Below are 25,367 nucleotides of genomic sequence, written 5' to 3'. Positions count from 1 at the left end.
ATTGTTATTGCGGAAACCACTCATCTTATCTCTGTGTGTGTCAGTGTATGTGAGAGTCCGTTCCTATAGACTCCTAAACAGCTGGGTCGATTAAACAAAAATAACACAAATAAAATTTATGTATCTAGGAGTGTTCTTAAGATTTGTATCGAAATGTTTCCGATAATTATCAAAAATCTATAATAAAAATATGATTAACGAAAGGACTGCCCGATTTCGATTAAAGTTAACACCTTTATACAACGTCTCAAGTGCATTTAATAATTTTTATCAAGCCGAAAAATCTAACGTATAAAGCAACAGTACGTTCTGTGAGAAGATAGGGGCTGGTTCGAAATGAATGTTTCTGTTTAGAGCGCAGTTTAAGCATGATACTTAATTTTTGCATTTGAAACTTTAATTCATCCTATTATATAAATTATTTTTATACATTCATAATATGGTTTTCTATAGTACAATATGGATTACAATATTCTGGACTTAATCATCGTGCAGATTCATGTAGAGCTTCTTTCCAGTACACAGTCGTGGATCTTCAACTCGATGGGCGATTTAACCAATTTCGATGACTATAAAAGTATTGAAAGTATGGAATATCTGTTCATCTTCATTCAATCCCGGTCAACGTCGATTTCACCTGCTAAATTTTTATAATTTATTTAATTAGTTATAAGAATACTAGTATCTCTCGCATGTTGGATCATGTTCTCTCCAAACAAAAACTTCAACTAAAACACCGAACGAACGTCTTAGTCGACATTTCTGTGCAAAGAAAAAAAAAGCATTTCAGTTAGCTACATCTGAGTGACATTAGGCGTGTCGAAGAGAAGTTGAATACGAAGCGAATCATTCAATGAACAGTAGACAAAGAATCATGAATACGACTAGAACGACAGAGACAATGGAAGATAAAGAAAAACGATTACCAAAAACGTGCAGCCTTAATGAGCAACGAAAAAGAAATCAAGCGGTAAGAGAGCATGTTAACAGTTTCAACTCTATAAAATGTACTCATTAAAAACGAAGAAAAGAAAAATTAAATTACGTAGTAATGAATTGAAGAAAAATGGTGTTCTTGATTTAACGATATCGAATAGATTAATGGATGCCACTAGTATAATAAACAGAGTATAAAAAATTCCCATTCACAAAAACCCGACGGCAGCAAAAATATACCCTAAAACATTAGGTATGATTTCAACATTTTATTTTATTGTAGGAAAAAAACTATTTCGAAAATACTTCTTTTATCTATTGTTGTTATTGTTGTCATTGATAGTCAAAATATCAAAGATTAAGCTTGACTTCTTTTTTCTAATAAGTTTATTTATCTTTCTTTTTTTAAAAAATACATTTTCTTATTTCCTTTAATACTTTTCTTTACTCCTGTTTATTTTTTTTAGATCTGCAATCTTTCTTAGCTTAGTTCGCATAAAGGATGGCGCCAAATAACTGTTAGGAAACTCACATTCATCTTTGGAACTGAATTTCATAATCCCACATTAAATGTGGGTGCTGATTTTGTTGTTTCTTTTTGTCTGACATTTTTAGACACGATTTTTGGATGTCTGAACAGTCGCACTTATGGAAACATATGACTTTCACACATTTTGGCGGCCATGTCGGTAGGGCATTAGAATACGCTGACTGCCCCCCCGCAGACGGTAAAAGTCCCTCAATGAGGGTCCTGGATATGACCTTAAACTATATCCAGTGGTGAGGCCCCAGCTTGTGGGCTTTGGGGAGTGTGGAGCCACCCTTTATCCCAGGTCCACTCTGACCGGAGTGGTAGTACCTCTTAGGGTCCCAACTATGGGTTAAATAGAAACCGACGTGAAAACAACAAATATATTCTATTAAAAAAGTTTTCTTCAAAATCTTTGGATTCGGCATTAAATAACCCGAAAAGGGTTGATATGCCGTAAAACAAAAACAGCCAACCAACCAACCAACCAACCAACGCATTTTGGATGGTTTCATGTCTGCGATTTGTGCATTTAATAGTTGTTAACTTCCTTCAATCTCGTCGCGTTTATTTTGTGGCGCGGAGGTAAAGGCTTAGCAAATGGAGTCAACGATTGCTTCAAGCCTGGGTCCAAATCTCTTTACTGGCAGGAATTTTCACCTTCTACACTGATGATTGCGTAAGCATAAAACACAAATGTCTCTAGGTATGAAGGAATAATTATTATTAATTTATAAATATACATGCATATATTTAAAGATATATATATAGAGAGAGAGCTATGTGCAGAAAGAACTAATACTCTGTTTAATTTCTTTAGTACAGAAAGTATTACATTGTCGCGAGTACATTAAATAAATGTGTAATACACATTTTCTGATAGAACCAATTCCTTGAGAGTTACTTCAGGGTTACGCTCCATAAACTGTCAAGTAAGCCCAGTCCAGGTAAAACGTTTACCTCCACTGCTTATCTTACCATTTTGTAAGAAATATTCTTCATAGAAAGTAAGACCTGAGAAGAAGAATTTGTGGAAAAGTTAACCTACACATGCATTTCTACTCTCCGTAATATACTTATTTATTTATTCATAATATCATACCATTGAGTGTTGATCAGCTATACATACGGAAAATTTCGCGGGCAACAGGGAAATCAACTTGATGGGTTTGAATACAATCAACTAGCTTAATGGCATTTCTTTTGTCATTAGGCAGCTGATGAAGAGTACGTATTCAAACTCTGAAAACTGCCCGTAGAGATGACTAACCATATATATATATATATGATGATTGCAACGTCTTGTCAGACGAGTGCCACTCCCTCAGACATTTAAAATCCATGAGCCCAAATGCCTGAGGGAGTATCTATACAAAGATGATGTTACAGAGTCTTAGCTTTGTACGACAGCTAAGTCTCTCAATGTTGACATCCAGCAACAAGCAAGAGCAAGATAGCCAGCAACAAATAAAACTGCAGACCAGCTTAATGCGGGTACTGGTCTCCCGCTTTGTTTTTTTTTAATCAGAGATTTGCTTCTACTAGAAAGGTTGCCTGCACCACGGCTTACGGGAGCCCTCTCGACCCCAATACACATACACACACACACACACACACACACACAAATATACACTGTGCTAGTTGGCCGTTGACCCAGAAAAAGAGCTCATTCGCCCTTTGGAAGGTCTTGTTTTTAATCCTTCAGGGAGACTAGCCACCCTCCTCACCAAACAAGTCTGGTGGGGGAAAAAGTTTAGTCGCCGGTGACCCGACCATGAGGCAGGTAGTACTGGGTTACCAGTAGCATATGACATGACCTGACATATATATATATATATATATATATATATATATATATATATATATATATATATATATATATATATATAAACTAATCTGCGAACCCGTGTTTCGATGTACTACCTCTCGTGAGCGTAGCTTGAACGTTCTAGGATTCGAACTTCAAACTATGGTCGAGTACGTTAACTTTTACGCCTAGATGACTTCATGTGTTCTTTTTTTTATCGTTTTTAAACTCATGTCTATATTTTTTGTGTTCAATTTTAAAATATGATAATACGGGTATTAGCGTCTCCAAGTTCGGAGATCTAGGCAAATATTTTTACTTAGAAGATCGCTCATATTTTGGGAAGTAAACGAATTAACAATTATTATTTATTTATTTATTTATAACTTTACTTATAAAACAATAATTTACGAACACGTGCTTCCACGTACTAAGACTCGCCATACATTTTTTTCTACGTAGTTTACACCATCCTCATCAAATTTTTTCAAGAATTCAATGACGCGTCTCTGCTTCTGACGCATGTCAATAACAGGGATTTCTTTCTGAGACATTCACATCGTCAATATCTGCAGTAGAGAAATTAAACAATGCAATTTGCAATCTATTATAAAAAAAATAGTAAGTTTGCACTCATATAAACGCAGTGAACCTCAGTTTGTATATAATAGTGGTGAAATTATTTCCTGCCATTTATAATATAAATCATACCTGTCTGATTAAATGTATGTGTATATCTAAGTATGTATGTATGTATGTATGTATGCATGTATGTATGTATGTATGTATGTATGTATGTATGCATGTATCTATGTATGTATGCAGGTCTGCCTAAAACTGTCTACAGAGGCGGCGGATTTTCAGGAGATTTATACCATTTTAAAGCTCCACGCTTTGGGCGACAAATATCGAGAAATTGACCAAAAACATTTATTCCTTCACCCCCAACTGTGCATTTTTTTACAAGGAGGGAGTCGCTTTTTTCACCGATATTTTCGAAAGTCATCCACTCTTTTTGATTGACTAGCCTTAATTTTAACATTCGGCACTTCAGGTTTGGTGATGGTGGCGACGCCAAATACGTCACTTTTTTTACGTTGTTTTCCTCCTTCGAGGTACGGGTTTAAGCCTGCCTGCCTACTACCCTTTTTTCTTGCTCAGGCCAGTTTAAAATAAAATGTTCAAATAGGGTAATAAACTATGTAGTTGCTATTCCACAATAGTAACTTTTAATGCCCAGAGGAATGTATTTAAATTCAAGAAAAAGTCGGTTGACCTAAAGATTACTAAAAGTACCGTGCACATAGTGCCAAAAAACAAAACGATCTAAGAAACTGATTAAACAGGACGGATTTCTGAAAACTTATGAAAATATTGATGTTGATAACCTTCTGGTCTCAAAAGATAGTAGCTCTCTGCTTCTGATGCACTGCAGCGCCTACTGTTGCTATATCATTGAAACTGCGGTTTATTGTCCAGATGCAGGCCTAGGCGAGTGATAAGGAGACCTAGGTTTACTCATTTACACGGGCCCTCCTCTCAGTGTGGCAGGCAAAGTCCGACAGAAAGGCAAGCCAATACGGTCGGAGCCAGCATAGCTTCAGGGATTGCCGGGAACGACTTTTATTGCTTTTCCACGCGCTTATCAGGACTCAACAGGAGAATTTTGTCAATATTTACTTTACTAGCTTTTGCCTTTGACCCCTGAACTTCAATGGATTTTTCACTTTTTAGGAATTCAAACCAAAAACGATCTAAAATGAATGAGTTGAAAGCAACCATTGAGAGAAGATGTGTTAACATACCAAGTGAAGAGATTAGTAACATTTCCGAATGAATCAGTGAACGTTCAGCTGTTCATGGACCACAATGGTCAATCATTTGAACACTTTCGATAATTCGCTGGTTTCTAGGTTTGTTAATAGTATTTTGATGTATAAAACTTTTCTTTCTTATAATAACTGTTGGTGTTATGATTATTTAAAGAGTGTATATGTTTTATTTGGGCACCCTGTATATACATATACATATATACATGATATTTATTTACATGTACATATATATATTTACACACACACACACACACACACACACACATATATATATATATATATAACTACTTCATTTACTCGCATAAAATTAATGTACGAAAGTATATATTTATGCATAAACGTTAAGTATTTACTTCAAAAGTGCTCAATAAGTAGGTAGGGCTAGTTAGTAATTAATAAAATATATATGGCGATTCAGCTACACTTAATATTCGGCGTTTCATCCACTCTAGGATTTCTCATGCTTATGTATAAGCCTGAGAAATCCTAGAGTGGATGAAACGCCGAATATTAAGTGTAGCTTAATCGCCATATGTATTTTATTAATTACTATATATATATATATATATATATATATATATATATATATATATATATATATGCACAGTATCAAAAACTCCAAATCTACATTAACCTATTAACAGCCATAACTCAACTACAAGATTAAATAATAACACCAACTTAAACCAACCTACCGATCAATTACTAATCAACCCACCATATAATAATCCAACAATAGACCTAACGGAAAATAATCACAACAAGCAAGAGGTAATATATTTTGGTTCCACATCTGGCCTAATAAAACATAAAATTTCGACGCAAAAACATTCTTTTAAAAATGACTCTCTGTCAAACCAAACTACTCTATCCAACTATATTTGGCAACTAAAAAACAGCAATATTTCTTTCAACTTAAAATGGCAAATAATTGAGACTTGCAAATCATATAAACCAGGAGATAAATTTTGTGCCCTATGTACAAAAGAGACCCTAAAAATTTTAAAATATGGAAATATAAAAAGTACAACCAAACTATTAAATTCAAGACAGGAGCTTATGGCATGTAGTCATAAACGTTGGTTTAAATTTAATAAATATAAACCACCTTAAATCATTAAAAATTACTTATTAGTAAAAATAGATTACAATTATTATTTTATTTTATTTTTTTTTAATAAATTAAGTTAGACTAATTACCTCCCTTACACCCGTCAAATAAATAATAAATAAAGTCAAAAAACATGACAATTATCTCCCCTTAAAACATGTAATAATAATGTTCTCTCTATATATAAACCGTAGCGTCTTTAAATCAAAAATACGTTAACGGAAACAATTTATTGCACGAGCGTCCCCCTTTTTAAAATTCATCATTCAATAAGATAAAAAGCTATAGCAAACATCTAAATGACTACTTTAACCACAGTTCCTGATTTCAAAAAAAGAAAAATTAAAAGGTAAATATCTCTATATATTTTTAAAGCAAATTTATTATGTAAATTCAAAAATATATATATTTCTCTACTTATTTCTATCTCTAACCCATATTAATTTTCTTATAAATTTTAAATCCAGACCTTTTATTTCAATTTTTCAGATTCATCTGCCTTACTTTTAATGCTAGGTTTATTTATGGTGTCTTTTAAATTCAACAAAAACCCTCCAAAATTTGCTGATGAGGAGCCCTTGCTTACCAAAAAACTATATATAATTATTCTACATAACTTGATGTATACCACAATAAAAAGCATTGTTTTCCGAAACGATCGTACAGATAATTGAGTTTGTTGTTGTTCCTTCTTATGAAACGGATTTTTAATTTAATTAAAATTTGATTTTTAAATTTTAAATTATAAATCACACTACTATATATATATATATATATATATATATATATATATATATATATATATATATATATATATATATATATATGCTTACTACCGCTGGAATTCCTATGTCTACGTGAGACTCTTTAATAGTAAACAGTGATAACAGTTTACAAACACGTCGACTAATCAAAGTTAAAAGCCACTCGAGGAAAATGGTTCATGAAATAGATATGCAACATGGTTGTTGCGATCGAACTGTGTTAGTTACACATCAAACCTGTCTCGGGCCCTCATGCCGTTTGGTACTTTTGTAAAAGAGAGAAAGAAACAAAAATAAATAAATCCTACTCGGCTTTTTTTCTCTGTTTAAGCAAGAGAAATTTATTAGCGTTAGTTTCCAAACAATACCTGCCTTTTGTTCTTTTTACCGTTCATTTCGTATTATCTTGACATTCGTTTTTAATGAGCTGGAAATAAACAGAATTTAATTTAAATTAACTCGGAAAAAATAGGAGTATTACAAAATGATTCTAACATGAATATTCGATAAAAAGGCAGATTGCAAAATGTGAAAACAAAATGGATTCCAAAATCTATTTAAATAAACCAGTAGATGCATGTATGTCTGATAATATTTAACTGAAATCTCCGTTTCGCCATCAGCTAAAAAATCTCTCGTGGCCACCACAGAAACACACGTATGTCTCACTCGGCATCGGCAGGGTTTCTCCTTTTCGCCTTTCACTTTATGCGTCAATCTTTCCCGGCGAGCGCTTTCCTTCTCTCCGACCACGTGCTGCCCTTTTTTCTTTTTCTTGTGGAATAAAACCACACACACCTGCGAATTTGCATGTGTGCTGAAATGGTTGCTGCTGCTAATATCTTCGCTTACCAGTTATCCTTCGTGTGCTGCTGCTGCTGTTTTTACATGCGCACATACGCGCTCTGTATAGATAGAGATAGCCAATTGAATGATGAAAAATGTAATGAGGGGAGTTAACATAATGAATGAAATAAAAAAATCTGATTAATTATAGAATGGTTCATGAAAAGTATTTGTTTTCATTAGATTTGAAGACGATTGTTGTAGTCCACAGGGATGTAATTCCATAAGTAAGTTAATATTCTTGTGCATCATATTGTATATGTGCTCCGTTATATTTCGATGAATCGGCATTATATTGCAGCGGATTCATGGGATACTGAAAATAAATCGCTTTCACTTCCTATAAAGCTGTAATGTTTGGTTCGTTTAATTAAAGCTTGCCGTTTATATAACCCGTGAACATCCAGGTAAGATTGATTCAACAAATGCAGTAAAACTTTTATTAACGCATACGATTACATTTAGCAATAAATCAAACGTTAAAATCAATTGGATGCTAAAGGGTTTAATTGAATGCTTCGCTTGTGAACATGTAGCAAAGTTAGTAATGAATCGATTCGCTTATTTTTCAACTTGGCAACCCTCATTGAAAAATCACAACTTTCAATTTCTTTTTAAATGTTTATTTTTTTTTTACATGAGAGTCACTAATTATCAACGTACCAAGGCTGTTCGAGGATAATCATTTTAAGTCGGTGAGACAGCACTGATGATTGATAGAGGTGGAAATTGAATAGAATTTCATTATTTAAGAGTACGACTGAACAATAACATGTTTGCATTGGACTTGAAAACAACCATGTAGACGGTGGGGAAATAGCTCACAGGTAAGAGTTATGCAGGCAGGCAATTCTCAGAAATAATCTTTATTCATGGAATTTGCGTTTAGTTTTAGGCACGGATAGAGGGTAGGGAAAATTGTTGACAGTGGTTGCCGATAGCCAAGAGTTTGTTGTGAATGTCTTGCAGAGAGGGACATAGATTGAGGATCAGTTGAGCACGTGGAGTTAACATAATTAAAGAGCAGATATAGGCTTGCAACGTGAGAAATCGACATTGTATGAATGCATATATATTTATGTGCATGTATAAATAGGTAAGTGTATGTATATCTATGTGCACATGTGTACGTATATGTATGAGTATGTGTAAGTATATGTATGTATGTATATGTATATATGTGTGTATATGTGGTTGTATATGTATGTATATATGCATGTATGCATGTGTGTATGTATATGTATGTGTATTATGCACTGTGTCTGTATATAGGTATATATGTACGTATGTTTATAGATATGTATGTGTGTATGTGTGTATATATATATGTATGCGTGTATATATTTATATGTATGTATGCCAATGACCGTCTTGTGTATGTTTGCCCGTGTGCATGTATGTATATGTATGTGTATGTGTGCGTATTATGTATTGCGTATGTATGTATATATGTGTGTGATATATATGTCTGTATGTGTATGTATGTGTATACATGCATGTATGCGTGCGTGTATGTATGTGTATGTATACCAATGACTGTCTTCAGTGTCATGTCTGCTTGAGCGTTTGAATTCGTCGGCAGGACTAAATAAGTCATTTTCGGGCTCATGGACTTCCAGTGTCAGATGGAGTGGCACTCGTTTTACATGACGTTGCAATCATCATACATATATATATATATATATATATATATATATATATATATATATATATATATATATATATATATATATATATATATCGGTTATATTATACGCAAGTAGATATATATATATATATATATATATATATATATATATATATATCATGTATCCTCTTTTAGATCATCTAATGTGTATATTTTACATTTATACAACAGTTCTAACATAAAACAAATGACGTGGACGTATCGAAACAGTTGTTGACAAACTAGTTTGTTTTAGCAGTTGTAATCAAACAAAACACATGCCGGTTTGTATATAAAACATTTACTCTATCGATTCGGGTCGACATCTTCAGAAATTCCAATGTCTTCACATCGGGGCCACGCTCTACGTCATGATGTGACACCAATTTCCCCTTTGGGTCGCCCGTTTTTCACGGCGTCCACCTAAAGACCGATTAAAATCTACTCAAATGTACGTATCGTCATGTAATCATCCCCTGTCAAAAACCCCAACGCCGACGCAAACCTTAATCTCGTTATTTCGGTTACGTAAACAAAAGTTTTTACATACCTTTGTTTACCTTGATTTTCCATTTGTAGCCTTTTTTATTATTTCAGATGTTACTCACATTATTCCAATGTAATTGTTTTTATTTTTCTAATGATAATAATGGATCTAGCGACCCGCAAACCTTCGGATCAATAAATAATAATATCAATGTCTTGACCCTTGGCACTGCCTGCCACAGTTAACACAGATCACAGTCAAAGTGTCACAATATTACAATTCAACTCTGGTTTTGAACCGTGTCAAGGAATGAAACGGGTGCTATGAGCAGGTTCTGCCCACATGTAGCAACAATACTCGATCTTTAGATTATTTGGTTCTTACATAAATAGTTGCAACACATGTTTCCATTTGAAATCATTCTAAAATACATACTAGCAGAGAGAACATCCATTTTTAAAGATACAAATTAACAAAAAGTCCATTTATAAAGTTACACTGACATGGGAAGAGGAGAGGAGATGAGTGTACCAAATCATACGACAATACGATCATCTGACCCAGGAATCCATTATCCCCATATCACAATGAAATTCATCACATGTGTGCTACTCAATAAATTCACATTTGCTATCATTTATAGAGTTAAGTAAAATTTCCAAGATTAATTTCCACAAGATCAATATTTAAAACATTTAATATTTTTATTTTACGAGGGGCGTGCAATAAGTGATGACCCTGACCCATTTCCCATAACAGTAGAGCAACGAGACTTGGCACAGTTATTAGTCTTTCTCTATAGGAACCACGCAGAGTTATGCATTTCTCCCATAGTCTGATGCAGCTCTATAAACCGTTTTTGTAGAACACCCTAGGTTGGTCCTCCAACCACGACGTGACTTCAAATATCAAGGCTGCATCACCTGAAAAAGGCTTTCCTTTCAAAAACAACTTCATGGCTGGGAATAGGTGAAAGTCAGAGGGTGCGAGGTGAGAAGAGTAAGGAGGATGGGGAAGGATTTCATAACCACACGCCCGTGCTTCTGATCTGACGACATGCGAGTTGTGGACCGGAGCGTTGTCCTGCAGGAGTAGGGTATCTTTGCTGATCTTGCCTCGCTTCTTGATTTTGATAGCTTCCTTTAATTTCCTCAAAAGTAAAGTATATTAGGCTCCTGTAATTGTGGTACCCTTTGCCAGGAAATCTGTCATCACTAGTCACTCCTGGTCCCAGAAGACTGTGAGTATGTCCTTGCCAGAGGAGGGCTGCACCCTTGCCTTCTTTCGAGGTGGTGAGTCCAAGTGCTTCCACTGCATTGACTGGGCTTTGGTCACTGGATCATTGTGATGAAGCAAGGTTTCATCCTGTGTAATCAGTCTTTTGAAAAACTTGGACTCATCTTCTTGGCATATCTCCAAATTCATTCTCGAGCACTCTACGCGTTCTCGCTTCTGGAATGGAGTGAGCAATCTGGGAATCCATCTGGCAGACACTTATATATATATGCAAATGGTCATGAGTGATAGTTTCCACAGACCCTGTACAAATCGTGGCATCTTGGGCAATTTGGCGAATAGTAATGCGCCAATCTTCCAAAATGGCAGCCTCAACTTGACAGACATATGCCTCATCAATGGCAGAAGGGTGCGACCAGGTCTGGGAGCTGTTTCTACAAACTTCCGGCCATGTTTGAATTCACGATGCCAGCGTTTTACAAGGTCATATAATACGGCATTATCACCACATGTTTCTTTCATTTCATCAAAAGTCTCCTGTGGTGTGCGTCCTTTCAAATACAAAAACCGGATCACTGCTCGACATTTAGTAGGCTCCATTTCACATCTGACTCAGTTCAAACACCTGTAAAACAGAAAGCACAAATTATTCAGAGCTGTAATTTAGAGATATACATAATTGCACATGCAAAATTTCAGCAAGATAAGACAACTGTAAGTGTGTCAGGGGCATTAATTATTGCACGCTCCTCGTATAGAATTCGCGTTAAGTTGATCCCACTGCGATAAATATTCATACATAATTCTAAGATTTTCAAAGGGTAATTGTTACATATTAGACACACTACTACAGTTGATGTAAACGCCAATAATCACAACGAATATTACCGATGTGCGTCCGTCTGCACGTCACCCATTTCGTTAGATGGAAAGTAAGTTTAAAATTTAAAGCATGAGACATTAATCACTCTACTCTTAGGTGCATTATCTCCAATAATCTTAAGAATACAGCGAACGTCTGCCTTGTGTTTCCCATCCTTGCGATTTTAATTTGACTTTGTTTAACAAACGAGAAGACCAACAAAAACAGAAATGATGGGTGAAAAAAGACGAAAAAAAATGAAGTGTATTATTAAAACAGATGCTACAGTTTGACCATCGAAAATATGTATATATAAATATATATATATATAAGTATATATATACATATATATATATATATATATTTAATATTTAGATCTAGATATAACACCTCTGCAGGATTTGACCGTAATATATATATATATATATATATATATATATATATATATATATATATATATATATAGTAAGTTATAAAATGTATATGGCAATTAAGCTACACTGAATATTCCGCGTTTCATCCACTCTAGGACTCTTCAGGCTTGCGGAATATTCAGTGAAGCTTAATCGTCATATACATTGTATAACTTACTAACTAGCTCTACCTGCGTATTGAGCACTTTTGAAGTAAATACTTAAAGTTTACGCATAAATCTGTACTTTCGTATATTAATTTTATGTGAGTAAATTAAGTAGTTATATATATATATATATATATATATATATATATATATATATATATATATATATATATGACATTTAAATCTAGATAAGACGCAAGCAAGATTTGACCGTAAATAATCGTCGTATACAATGACGTAATTAATACATACGTGGTTAAATACAGTACTTATCTGATAGCAAAATTTGTTTGTTTCGATTCTAGTTGATGGCGCCCAAGTCATATTTCTTTTTACTACTTCTTAATCGATACTATGCATTGGGTACAATATAATAATCAATAGAGAATTGACTCTATAATAATAAATACGCAATCTGCATGAATTAAACTTTAATTATAAAAGTATCATATTTAAGCATATTTTACGACCGGGTAACGCCGGGCAGCTTGTTAAAAAATAGAAACATGTACTATTTCTTCATCTTTACAAGACTTTTGCTATCATTACGAATGCAAATATAGGCTGTGTACAATATTGGTTTTCATATTATTTGGATTCTTATTTACGTTGCTTCAGTGGAGTATCTGAACTCAGCTCATTCCGCACTACAGACAGAGTCTCAGTGATCAGAATAAGACCATGATTGAAATGAATAAAAGCATTGCTGATTTTTATAACAAAATAAGTTCAATTCGATATGGATTTGCCTATGATTGGACTGGTTAAGTATGTATGTATGTACGAATGTATGTATGTATGTATGTATGTATGTATGTTCTGAAGAAGTCTGTACACAAAAACTGGTTTGATGATAATGATCAAGAGATAAAAGCACTCTTGGAGGGGAAAAAGTTCCTCCATGAGAAACTTTTGAATGACAATCTCAGAAACAGTTGTCGAAAGAAAATTCAAGGAGCATAAGGCAGTTCTACAGAGAGAGAGAGAATAGGAGAATGAAGAATATGTGGTGGTCTAAAATATCTGCTTACGACCGGAAAGACACCAAAGACCTAAATAGTCTTCTTAAGCAGGTTTTTGGCCCAAAGCATTCCCCTTTTTTAACCTTTACTGTCGAAAGATAGATCAACTCTCATCAAAGATACAGATAAAATCAGAGAGCGCTGAATGGAGAACTTTGCTGATTTGTTTATAAACCCATCAACTGTCGATGAAAATGTCATTAGTGGATTGCCTCAGCTTGCCCTTCTTCATCACATGGATAAGTTACCCTCACTCGTTGAGGTTGTCTCTGCTATGTGGAGTTTAAAGGCTGGGAAAGCAGCAGTCTGCATTCCTATTAAGCTGCGTCAACATGGAGGGATGCATGTAGCCAATGCATTACACACGCTGATCAAAAAGTCTTGGCTGGTCTCACCAGTACTACAGGATTGGATAAATGGCCGGATAGTCACTCTCTACAAGAGGAAGTTTCAAAAACCCAAAGCAGCATGTGACGCGTTTGGCTTAACTAGTATGATGTTCACCCTGCACCTAACGCTCCGTGGATTGAACTAAACATCTATATGGGGGGAAATATACTTGATGTTGTAGGCATATTTGTGTACTTGGGTAGCATTTGGAACACTAGAAAAGGGGCCCTGGTGTGATCGCGGCATCTCTGTCAGAGTCAAGATCAGTGCTTCCTGTTTTGCTTTACTCATCTGAATGTTGAACAACACAACGTCGGAACTTAAAGCAACTCGAGAGGTTCCATCAGAAATGTCTCTTACGAGTTCTAAATGTGAAATGGAAGTCCCTGGTACCTAACACGGATATTCCTGGGAGGCCTGGGTGTTTGAGCATCAAAGTAATGGTGATGAGGAACCGGTTGCACTGGATACGTCACGTTGTTCGAAAGGAGGGTGTGAGACTGCCTAAGCAGTTGTTTTACGGCGATCTTAAGATTGGGAAACTTCCTCAACATCGACCAAAGAAGCGCTTCAAGGATTGCATGAAGAGCGATCAAAGCTTTGATTCCAGTTCAGAACTGGGAAACCCTGGCATAATGCCGGTCTGAATGTAGGAGGCTAGTTGGAGGGGTTTCTGAATTTTTTGCAAGGAAAAAATTACTCATGCTGAAATCAAGAGACGCCTTCGGAAGGGCAACGTTTCGGTTTTGCCCATTGAATTGAAGAGCTGGAAATGTTAGGCTTGTAATCGCGTGCTCCTTTCAAAAGCAGCTTACATTAACCATAAAAAACACATGCCACGAACAAAGTGAGAAAAATAAACGGAGCCTGAAGTGAAACAAATTTTAAAGCACAACTTTGATGGCAGATTGTGTCAGTCAAATACTGGCCTTAAAAGTCATTTTCGGGCTCATGGACGGGGTAAAGGTGTCGCTGGGGATTGACCTGATAACTATGCAGAGGATGGTGAGGAGCATTCGGATTGCTAACGGCTGTAAAGACGATGCAATTAGTATGTATGTATGTATATTGTATGTCAGGTCATGTCATATGCTACTGGTACCATTAACCTAGTACTACCTGCCTCATGGCAGGTCACCGGCGACTAAACTGGTTCCCCCACCAGACTTGTTTGGTGATGAGGGTGGCTAGTCTCCCTGAAGAATTAAAAACAAGACTTTTCAAAAGGTGAATGAACTCTTTTTCGAAGTCAACGGCCAACTATCACCCTGTGTGTTTGTGTGTATGTATGTGTGTGTTAGAGTGGAGAGGGATCCCATAAGCCGTGGTGAAGGCAACCTTTCTAGGAGAAGCTAATCTCTGATTTAATAAACCATAAAGCGGGAGACCAGTACACGCATTAAGCTGGTCTGCAGTTTAACTTGTTGCTGGCTATCTTGCTCTTGCTTGTTGTTAGATCTCAACATTTGGAACCGAGAGAGTGAGAGACATAGCTGTCGTGCAAAGATACTCCCTCAGGCATTTGTCTATTAAAATTGTCCTGTTACCATGGAAGTAATTTTTGGGCTCATGGACTTTAAGTGCCTGAGAGAGTGGCACTCGTCTGACAAGACGTTTCAATAATCATGCATGTATATATCTACCTATCTATTTATTATATAAAATGAATTTGTCAGTGTGTAAGTTCGTTCCATATATACTCGTAAATGGCAGCGTTGATTTTTATGAAAATTTCACACGAAGTCTTTTATTTATATGAAAAATATCATGCCCCCAACAGTAGATTCTCTACAGTGCAACGTAGATTACAATTTATTGTGAAATAAGTAACTGCGAGAAGGCATGTACAGCTTCTTCCCAGTGCACCGCGATTGGTCTCCAACTAGAGAAGGCAATCAATCGATTTGATTGAAAAAAATGGGCTATTTTCCCGGGTTTGATTACAGTAAGATATGAGAGTCTGAAACATTCGGTGGTCATCATTCAATTCTGGAAACGCCGGGTCTCCCTGCTTGTATATGCTAGTCAGAATATCTGAGGTTTGTCATCAGTCATTTATATGTTTTCCAGGAAAGAAACGAAGTCGTTTGAGCTATTGGTCTCTAATTGATTTTTTTTTGTTTTGTATTCTATCTCATGCTTTACTCATTTCGTGACACTTCGTGTTCTCCTGGAACTTGATTGATAGTTTCAACATTCCCGAGTTTGACAAGACACACCTGAAGAAGGTCAGAGGTCACATCTACCTAATCCTTGTGAAAATAACACTCAAGATGAGAATAGTAGTCCGAAGAATTCAAATAATAAGAATAATCAATCTTCGTCTAAAAAACTAGAAACTTAAAGGTTTTCAACATAAAATTTCTTGCCTCGCCATTATACAAGAAGCGAAAGTGAAGAGTCAGCCATTAAAGTGAATGTATAGATATTCAGTAAGAAACCCTTTATGGCTCATGAAAATCTCACCTCCAACATATGTCCCCATTCTGACAGAGAAACTATATAGCTTGTAATATATTACAGCCGCGACCGAGTAATAGCTTCAGTGATCAGAATAAAACTGCTGCATCAAATCAGATTACAAATCGGTAGGGAATCGGGAAAGAGATCTTTATCGCCATCGCTTGTTCCTTTTAATTTGTTTTCTTGTTTTTTATCATCGTAGTATTAATTTTCTTCTCTGAGCAAAGGTACTAAAATCGAAATAAATGCTCGGAAGAAGACATGTGTTGTTTCTGTGTTCTGATTATTTATTAAAATCCTTGTCAGGCAGTAATTGTATTTTCATTTACCATCTTATTCCAGGTTGCAGCTTGCTGCTAGGACACTGCTTGTTCGCAGATTCATGCGAAGAAATCGTCGACGACATTTTGACCACGTGGCGTTTTGAAAAAAAAAACAAAACAAAAAAGAAAAAGAAAAAAGCAAGTATGTTTGTTTCATGGGAGAATATGAAAAATTCATGATACATTTTATGGTTTGCAAAAAACGTCTATTAAATCTCAATTTTTGACCAGTTTCTTTACTATAATAAACGCAAAAGCAAATTTGTTTCTTTTATATATTCACCACCACCACATCATCATCATCATCATCATCATCATCATCATCATCATCATCATCATCATCTATCCTAATCGTGATAAGAAGACAGTAGGGGGACAATATGGTAGTGTCAAAGATACCCGGTTAGCAGGGAGCTAGTGAAAATCCAGGGGGGATTAAGCACCAGGATCTGTCGTGCTCTGGTCGCCTTTGATTTTGTCTCTGGGAAATAAACGCATGCCTTGTGCGGAATCGCAAATAAATGGCAGTGAGGTTTAGTAAATGCAGCATTACTTTGTGTGTTCCCCACAAAAACTTCCTTGACTTCGTATGCAACGGCCATACTGTACTGTTGTAAGTGTTGAGATAAAAACCAGCAATCCTCTAGGTTACTGAAAAGCTGTGACCAAGGAGGAGGACTTTATGTAAAATAGCACATCCTGAGAAACGAACTTTGTGATTTCTATGTAGACGTCCAACATGCTTAACAATAACTCATTATTCTGTCATCATCATTATCATCAACATTATCATGATGATCATCATCATCCATTTCATCGTGTTGTTTTCATGTATTTCTAACAAAGCCGCAGTATATTTCAATTATAGGAAAAATTACTATTGATGCTCCAGAGTGCACTTTTAAAAAAGCTACACTAACACAGAGACGTAATACCATGTAGGAAAATACAAATATAATAAAGCTTTGTCAACATAATTTCGGAGATAAGACAATATATGGGAACTTAAGTGATTAACTGGGAAATTATGAAAAGAACATAAAAATATAAAAACGGATCTTTACAAGTGTTTATTACATTAGATATATACTTTTGCTCGCTTCATGATGGGGCTGGCTCCTTGATGTTGATACCACCTGCAAAATGAAGAGTAAAAAATCAAAGTGTTCCAAATATCTTAGAAAAAAGCTGGTTTTAACACTTTAAAAATATATGTAACATCATTCTGTTATCTAAATCTTCATATTAATCTTATTCTAAACAATAGAATAGACGTAAGAAATTAATGGGAGGAATTTCTATCTATCTATCTATCTATCTAATCTAATCTATCGTCGAATCAATCTGATCGTCCAATTATAATATGAAACAAACTCTGTCTGTGTCTATGTGTGAGTTAGTTCCTTATCGACACCAAAACGATATTTTTGAAATTTTATACAAATGTACTTTATGTATCTGGCAGTGTTTTTTTTTTTTTTATATAGTCGTTTTGTATCGGAATATATTTGATAAGTATCGATAATCAAATATTCGAAAGCGGGAACAGACGATTTTAATTTTCAAGGTAACGTCTTATACAACCTAACATCATAAGCGTATTTGAAAAGTTTAATTACCACAGAAGCAGAAAAGTCCAGCCATATAAAACCAACAGTAGATTGTTTGATATAACACAGGCGCGTTTGAAATGAATGTTTTTGTTTAGAGCACTATTAAACAATGATATTTGCCATTTGCATTTTAAACTTTAATTCCAGCCATTATATAAAAAAATATTTAATAATATCCACAACAGATTCGCTACAGTGCAAGCAATGTAAATTACAATGTATTGTGGACGTAGTCACTGCGGAGAGGCATGTAGTCTTTCCCTGATTAGAGCAGGCAGTTAATTCATTTCATTGAAAAATGGACAAGTTCACCGATTTCGATGGACATTATATATACAAGGATGAAACATTCGCTGATCCTCATTTAAATTCCTAGCAACGTCAGGTCTTCTTGCTAGTATAATATAGATAGATGAACAAGACGTAATGGACGGATTTAAAAATGCATTGGATAGGGTGTTATATATATATATATATATATATATATATATATATATATATATATATAAAGAATGTAATAGATGAATGGTAGGTGATAAATGAAATAAAAAAAATATTAAATAGATGAGAAAATCTAGACTAATGGGAAGACAGCAATGAAAGATAAATAGGACGTGATAGATAAGTGTATAGAATGCAACAGAGTTATAAATAAACGCGTAGTGATAGATACACGTGAAAAATTATTATTAGGTTAAGAAAAAAAGTTCTTGCGAATTTTTTCATTTTCATTTCAAATGATATATTTTCAAATAACTTTTCATTATAACACCTTTACTTTATACATCATTTTCATAACACTGTCCTGTTAAGATGAAAAAAAAACCCAAAACGAATTTGCGGAATTTACTTATTTCAATTCAAGCTAGACTGAAAAGTCGCCGAAACAACTCACGATATCAACGAAGCTTTTGGCACAGCGACGACTACTGAACGCACAGCACAATATTGGTTTAAGAAATTTCATTGCGACGGAGAAAATGTTGAAGATGATGAGCCTAGTGGTCGGCCATCGGATGTTGACAACTTTCAATTAAGAGCCTTGTCGTAGCCAATCAACCCACAACTGTTCGAGAACTTGCATTTGATTTGCATGAAACATTCATGATGAGTTCCAACCTCTTGAAATGAGTTGGAAAGACAAAATCAATTTATAAATGGGTGCCTCACGAATTGAATTAAAACCAAAAGTAATGCCGGTATGAAGTGTCATCTTCCCTTCTTTTACGCAACTAAAACGACCCGTTTCCCGATCGAGTTATGACCTGTGATTAAACGTGGGTTCTTTACAAAAACCGGCAACGTTTAGCTCAATGGGTTGACGCTGACGAAGCTCTATGAGACTTCCTAAAACGGGATTTGCACCAAAAGAAGGTTATGCTGACTGTTAGGTGGTCTGCAACCAGTCTCATCCATTATAGTTTACGGAGAAAAAGTACTGTCAACAGATGGATGAAATGCATCGGAAACTTCGACAACAACAGCCAGTATTAGTCAACCAAATAAGCCCAGTTCTCCTCCACAAACCAATCCTGCAGAGAATGAATGAATTGGCCTACGAAAGGCTGCCTCAGCTGCCATACTCTCCAGATCTCTCACCTTACGACTACTATTTTTTCAAGCATCTCGACAATTGTCTGCGTGAGAAATTCTTCAAACACGTTAGCAATAGCATTCAGCGATTTCATCGTTACTAGAACGCAATATTTTTACGTTACCGGCATAAATAAAAAAAAATTGCGTTGACGAAAGAGTGTGTTGATACTGATAGTGAAATTTTTGTTTGAGCCGAGATATGTTCATCTAAATTTAAACCTGGTAAATAGATTAAGAAGGTACAATGGGAATCCTGCGACCAAGGTCTATGTCATATGCACCTCGAGAAAGCTGCCCAGCGTAGATATATTCATAATGTAAAACTTAGGACAAGCGTGCAAATTCCAGAAATAAATGTGGCTGATAACACAACCCAAGACTTCTGTTTTTTTTCCATGGGATTAATATCCATTTGCAGTTTTCGGCACCTCCGTCAACAAGACCCAAAGCTGTACAAGACATGTTTCCATTATTAGGCAGATGTAAAGCCAAACAGAAAGGTCTTATCCGTCACTTTGCTAATGTGAAGACTGTCTGTAGCATATTGTTATATGTCCTGTTAAACGTATGTTATACACGAATCAACATAGGGACCATTTTGAAAGTAGACGATCACGAACACTAAAAACCCTTGGATATATATATATATATAAATATATATATATATATATATATATATATACACACACACAAAAATAAATATATACAAAAAATAAAAACTTAGCATGATAGACGATCAAAGAGACACTGCCATATATATATATATATATATATATATATATATATATATATATATATATATATATACATATATATATATATATATATTGCATATAAAACTGTGACACCCCTGTAGGTTACATATAAAACTGTTATATACCCGTAAGTTACACATAAAACTGTTATATACGCGTAGCATATAACAGGCTAGCTGGCCGTTTGGCCGGTCGTACAATATGCTTAAACATCATATTTAAATTTATTCATATTGCATATGTATTATTATAAAAGAAAACACCTCTGTTGATTATCATATATTACGAGGAATAATTAGCCCGGTTGCAAATTCACAAAAACAAATAAATAAATAAATAAAATAATAATAAGGTCGGTCATCAAATTCCGTTTGTATTTGTTTACAATATCATGTCAGCTGATATTTGGACTTTACGATCTTTAAAATAATGTTTCTTCTCGTCCAGATAAAAACTAATTTTAAAGGCGAATATTTTACGTTACATCCTTGACTGGTGTAACGTAAAATATTCCTCCGTCATTTTTTTTTTATTAAATATAAGAGAATGGAAAACTATTTTTAAGATCGGATTTTTCCGATTTTCGGTATTTATCGGTTGAATTTCTGGATAAACCATATCTAAGAACACTGCAAGGCATATCAATTAGCTTTGCGTGAAATTTGCAAAAGATAGGCTCAGCGGTTTCGAAAAGTATGAGGAAGGAACTCACACACACTGAGAAAGTAACTTTTATATAATAGCACATTACGATTCTGTATACACACACTACCACTATGTAAAAAAATAGATGACTTGGAAGTGATAAGTAAACGTGAAAAATTATTAGATAGACGAAGAATGTATGAGGGGTAGATACACGTGAAGAATATAAAAGGTAGACAGATAAATACGATATAATAGATAGCTATTTGATTTGACATACTTCTGCTTTACGAATTAATGCCTCGCATGATTAGTTCAAAAAGGTGACGCCATCTCGTATTCATGACATGTTTACATCATAGTCTCTCTCGTTCCCAAAATAGATTTAGAAAATTTTCGGACACTGCTTCAAATGATTTTGGCATGGTTGGTGTCCACTTGTACGCTAAAGTAATGATTCCTGAACGAGGCCAATTTTCTAAACACAACCACGTTTTTCGTCGCGGAAGTCTTCGTCGAACTGGTGAGACTGCCTGAAACGACAACAATGGGAAAATGTCTGCCCCATTACAATCTGTGAGATTATGAATTCAAGCCATGTCCGATTATTTCCCTTGGTAGCTATGCAGTTTTGCGAGTGCAGCCAGCGGCTGCAATAACATTTTAAATTCACAGCAACTTCAAATAACTATCCAAACTGTAATTCTGTTAGTCAAATCTTGTGATTTCAATTTCTATTATATATATATATATATATATATATATATATATATATATTATATATTTATATATATTAATATATATATATATATATATATATATATAAACAAGAAATTGAAATCCCAAGAGTTGACTAACAGAATACATATATATATATATATATATATATATATATATATATATATATATATATATATATATACAGAGAGAGAGAGAGACAGACAGACATACAGACAGACAGAAAGAAAGCGATATAGAGAGCAAGAGAGAGATACGTATTTATATGTGTGTGTGTGTGTAGTGGTATGTGTATAAATGCACACGCCTAACTTTATAAATATAATGATATATAACTTTATAAATATAATACTATATCACAATTTAAATATAATAACATATCACCATACATATATATATATATATATATATATATATATATATATATATATATATATATATATATAACCATATATATCTATACTAAGATTATACCCGTCTTTGAATAAACTTACTTTTTCAGACGGAATACATTTTTCCGCGTCCATTTGACTTTATAGATATTTAACGTAATGATGCTACTAAATCATATGTCTAGAATTCTACTTCTGATTTCTATCAATATCTATAGCATCATTTTGATTCTAGAAAATGTTTGCAATTTACGGAATTATCTAGGGGGTATTAGGGATAAATTAGAATTCATTGAATTTTGCTTAATTGGTGTCTAATTACTTATAACAAAATTCAATGGAAATCATAAATATTTCAGTTCACAAACAGATGGCTGGGTCATATGCCCCATATAAACGTTTTGAAATAATTCGAAGCAATTGAAATATTGCAAAATATTTATTAATTGATATCCAATATCGATTGTTGCAATTTCACAAAATTGAGTGTATTTGAATGTTCACGGTCGGCGTCAAATCCTCTTTGCCTCCTTTGAAGAAAATATAATAAAATAATACGGATATTACCTCATACAGAATATCCCAGAATAAAAATGGAATATTTCCCAAATAATAATAATTGCAATTCCAATAAGCAATTGTTAAAGATGAATGAGTTAGTTATCGCCAGCCAGTGTTAGGTCAATGCAGACCACCCCCATTACAATCACTGTTTCATAGCATAATTTCTCCTGATATTATTATAAAAGCGGGTGGTGAAAACAGAAGTATTATTAAGAGTCAGTCCCGGAAATGATTGAGGCAGTTTGCAATCTAAAAATTAATTATTTTTATTCATAAATATTTTAAGGAGAGGGGGCTATAATGAGTAAATGCCGGAAATAGCTTAAACAGTTTACGAGGTAAATACCACTTAATTTCATATATATTTTTAGGAAAGGGGGTATAGGAAATCATTTCCGGAAATAGCTGAATACATTTATAATCTAAAATCACTTTATTTAATATATATTTTAGGAGAAGGTTATATGCAGTCAGTCACTAAAACGGCTGAATCAGTTTACGATGTAAAACTCACTTTATTTCTTCTGAATTTTTAGGAGGTGAGGTATGAGAAGTAAGTATGAGAAATGACTAAAACAGTTTACGATCTAAAAATTCCTTTATTTCATATACATTTTAGGCGGGGGCTGTATTGAGTCTATCCCGGAATTACCCGTATTCAAGAATGTCATTGTTTTTTTTTTTTTTTTTTTTTTTTTGGCGTTGTCCTGAAGCAATAAATATGTAGCAGTACATTTGGAGAAGGTAGCTCCAATATCTGAATTACATTTTTTTTCAGCACAACAAAACAAGTAAAAGGAATGACTAAGGAAACATATACAGATTGAGTTACGCAGGAAGACGGACAAGAAGGGGACGAAGGAGAGAAAGACAAAGAGACGGATAGAGAGAAAAGAGGAGATAAACATTTCAATATAAATATGTTACATATAATTTCACTTCTATTTAATTTTATATGACCCCCCGAGCAACGCAGGTTGCCCTGGCTAGTTAAATTAGATATAGGTGTGTTACTAAATATATTATGATATGGTTATATAGTTTAGTAATGGATTTTGTCCACGCAAATACGTAAACATATAATATAGCTAATCTATATAAATCATAAACTTCTGTGAACCGTCCGCCCTTGCTTGAACGACGATGATTCGAACGATTAAATCTTTTCAAAAAGAGATGATAGGTAAATTTATGTATATACCTGTATACATATATGTGCCTATATATATACATATTTTATTCATCATCATACTTGTATATGTGTATGTATATGTATATATATATATGTGTATATATATACATGAATATAGATGTATATATATATACATATGTATACATATGTATACATATATATATATATATATATATATGTGTGTGTGTGTGTGTATGTGTGTGTGCGTGTGTACTTGTGGAGTAACGTAACTAGAGGGAGCGGTTTACACTATGCGGAACGTGCCAGAGGACGACATTTTGAGGGCAGTAAAAATATAAAATATACAAAATTAAAATAATAAAAAAAACTAACAAAATATCTTAAATTTTATATCAAAATGAGTTTTTAAGGTGGAAATATGTTTTTTGCTGTTTTTTTATGTGTATAATAGTGCTTTTTAAACGGATTTTGCCAGCGTAGCATCAGGTTTAAGCACAATGAAAATAAATATTTTAAGTTGAATACTCCATTTTTTTTTATAAAAGATTAATTTATTATTAAAGAAGTTGAAATATTATTATATTTGTTTTCAATTATTTAATTAAATAATTTTAATGATTTGTATTTGACGTTTTTGTTTAAAAAATTGATTTCTTTTGTTTGCGCATCCACTGTTTGTGTGTCGAGTTTGCATAGCCAGTAACATAAATTTACCACTGTTTGTATGATTTGAGTAGTAGGCGTTTATTTAAAAAAAACTATGGTTTTCTTGGATGAAGAGTGTTTTAGTATACGAGTGGTGTAATAAGATGAAAATATGGGACTAATTACAGCAGTCTAAAATTAAATTCTTGATTGTAATTCTATGAAAATAAATATTTTGATAACCTTCGTGTATTATGAAGAGTAACGGATATATAACGTCCATGGGGTGGGGTGATAAATCCTACGGCCGTCCTGATGGCAAAAATAGTTGATACGCCACTGACTCTGTAGACCGTCAGGCGTGCTTGCTTGAATATGATCTTCGATGATCGGGCGATTTAATGTTTTTAAA

Source organism: Euprymna scolopes, chromosome 17 (assembly GCF_053919585.1).
Source record: "Euprymna scolopes isolate OS-2025 chromosome 17, ASM5391958v1, whole genome shotgun sequence".
NCBI classification, from domain to species: Eukaryota; Metazoa; Mollusca; class Cephalopoda; order Sepiida; family Sepiolidae; genus Euprymna; species Euprymna scolopes.
The sequence above is the reverse complement of the archived record's forward strand: the minus strand, read 5'-3'. Positions refer to the sequence as shown.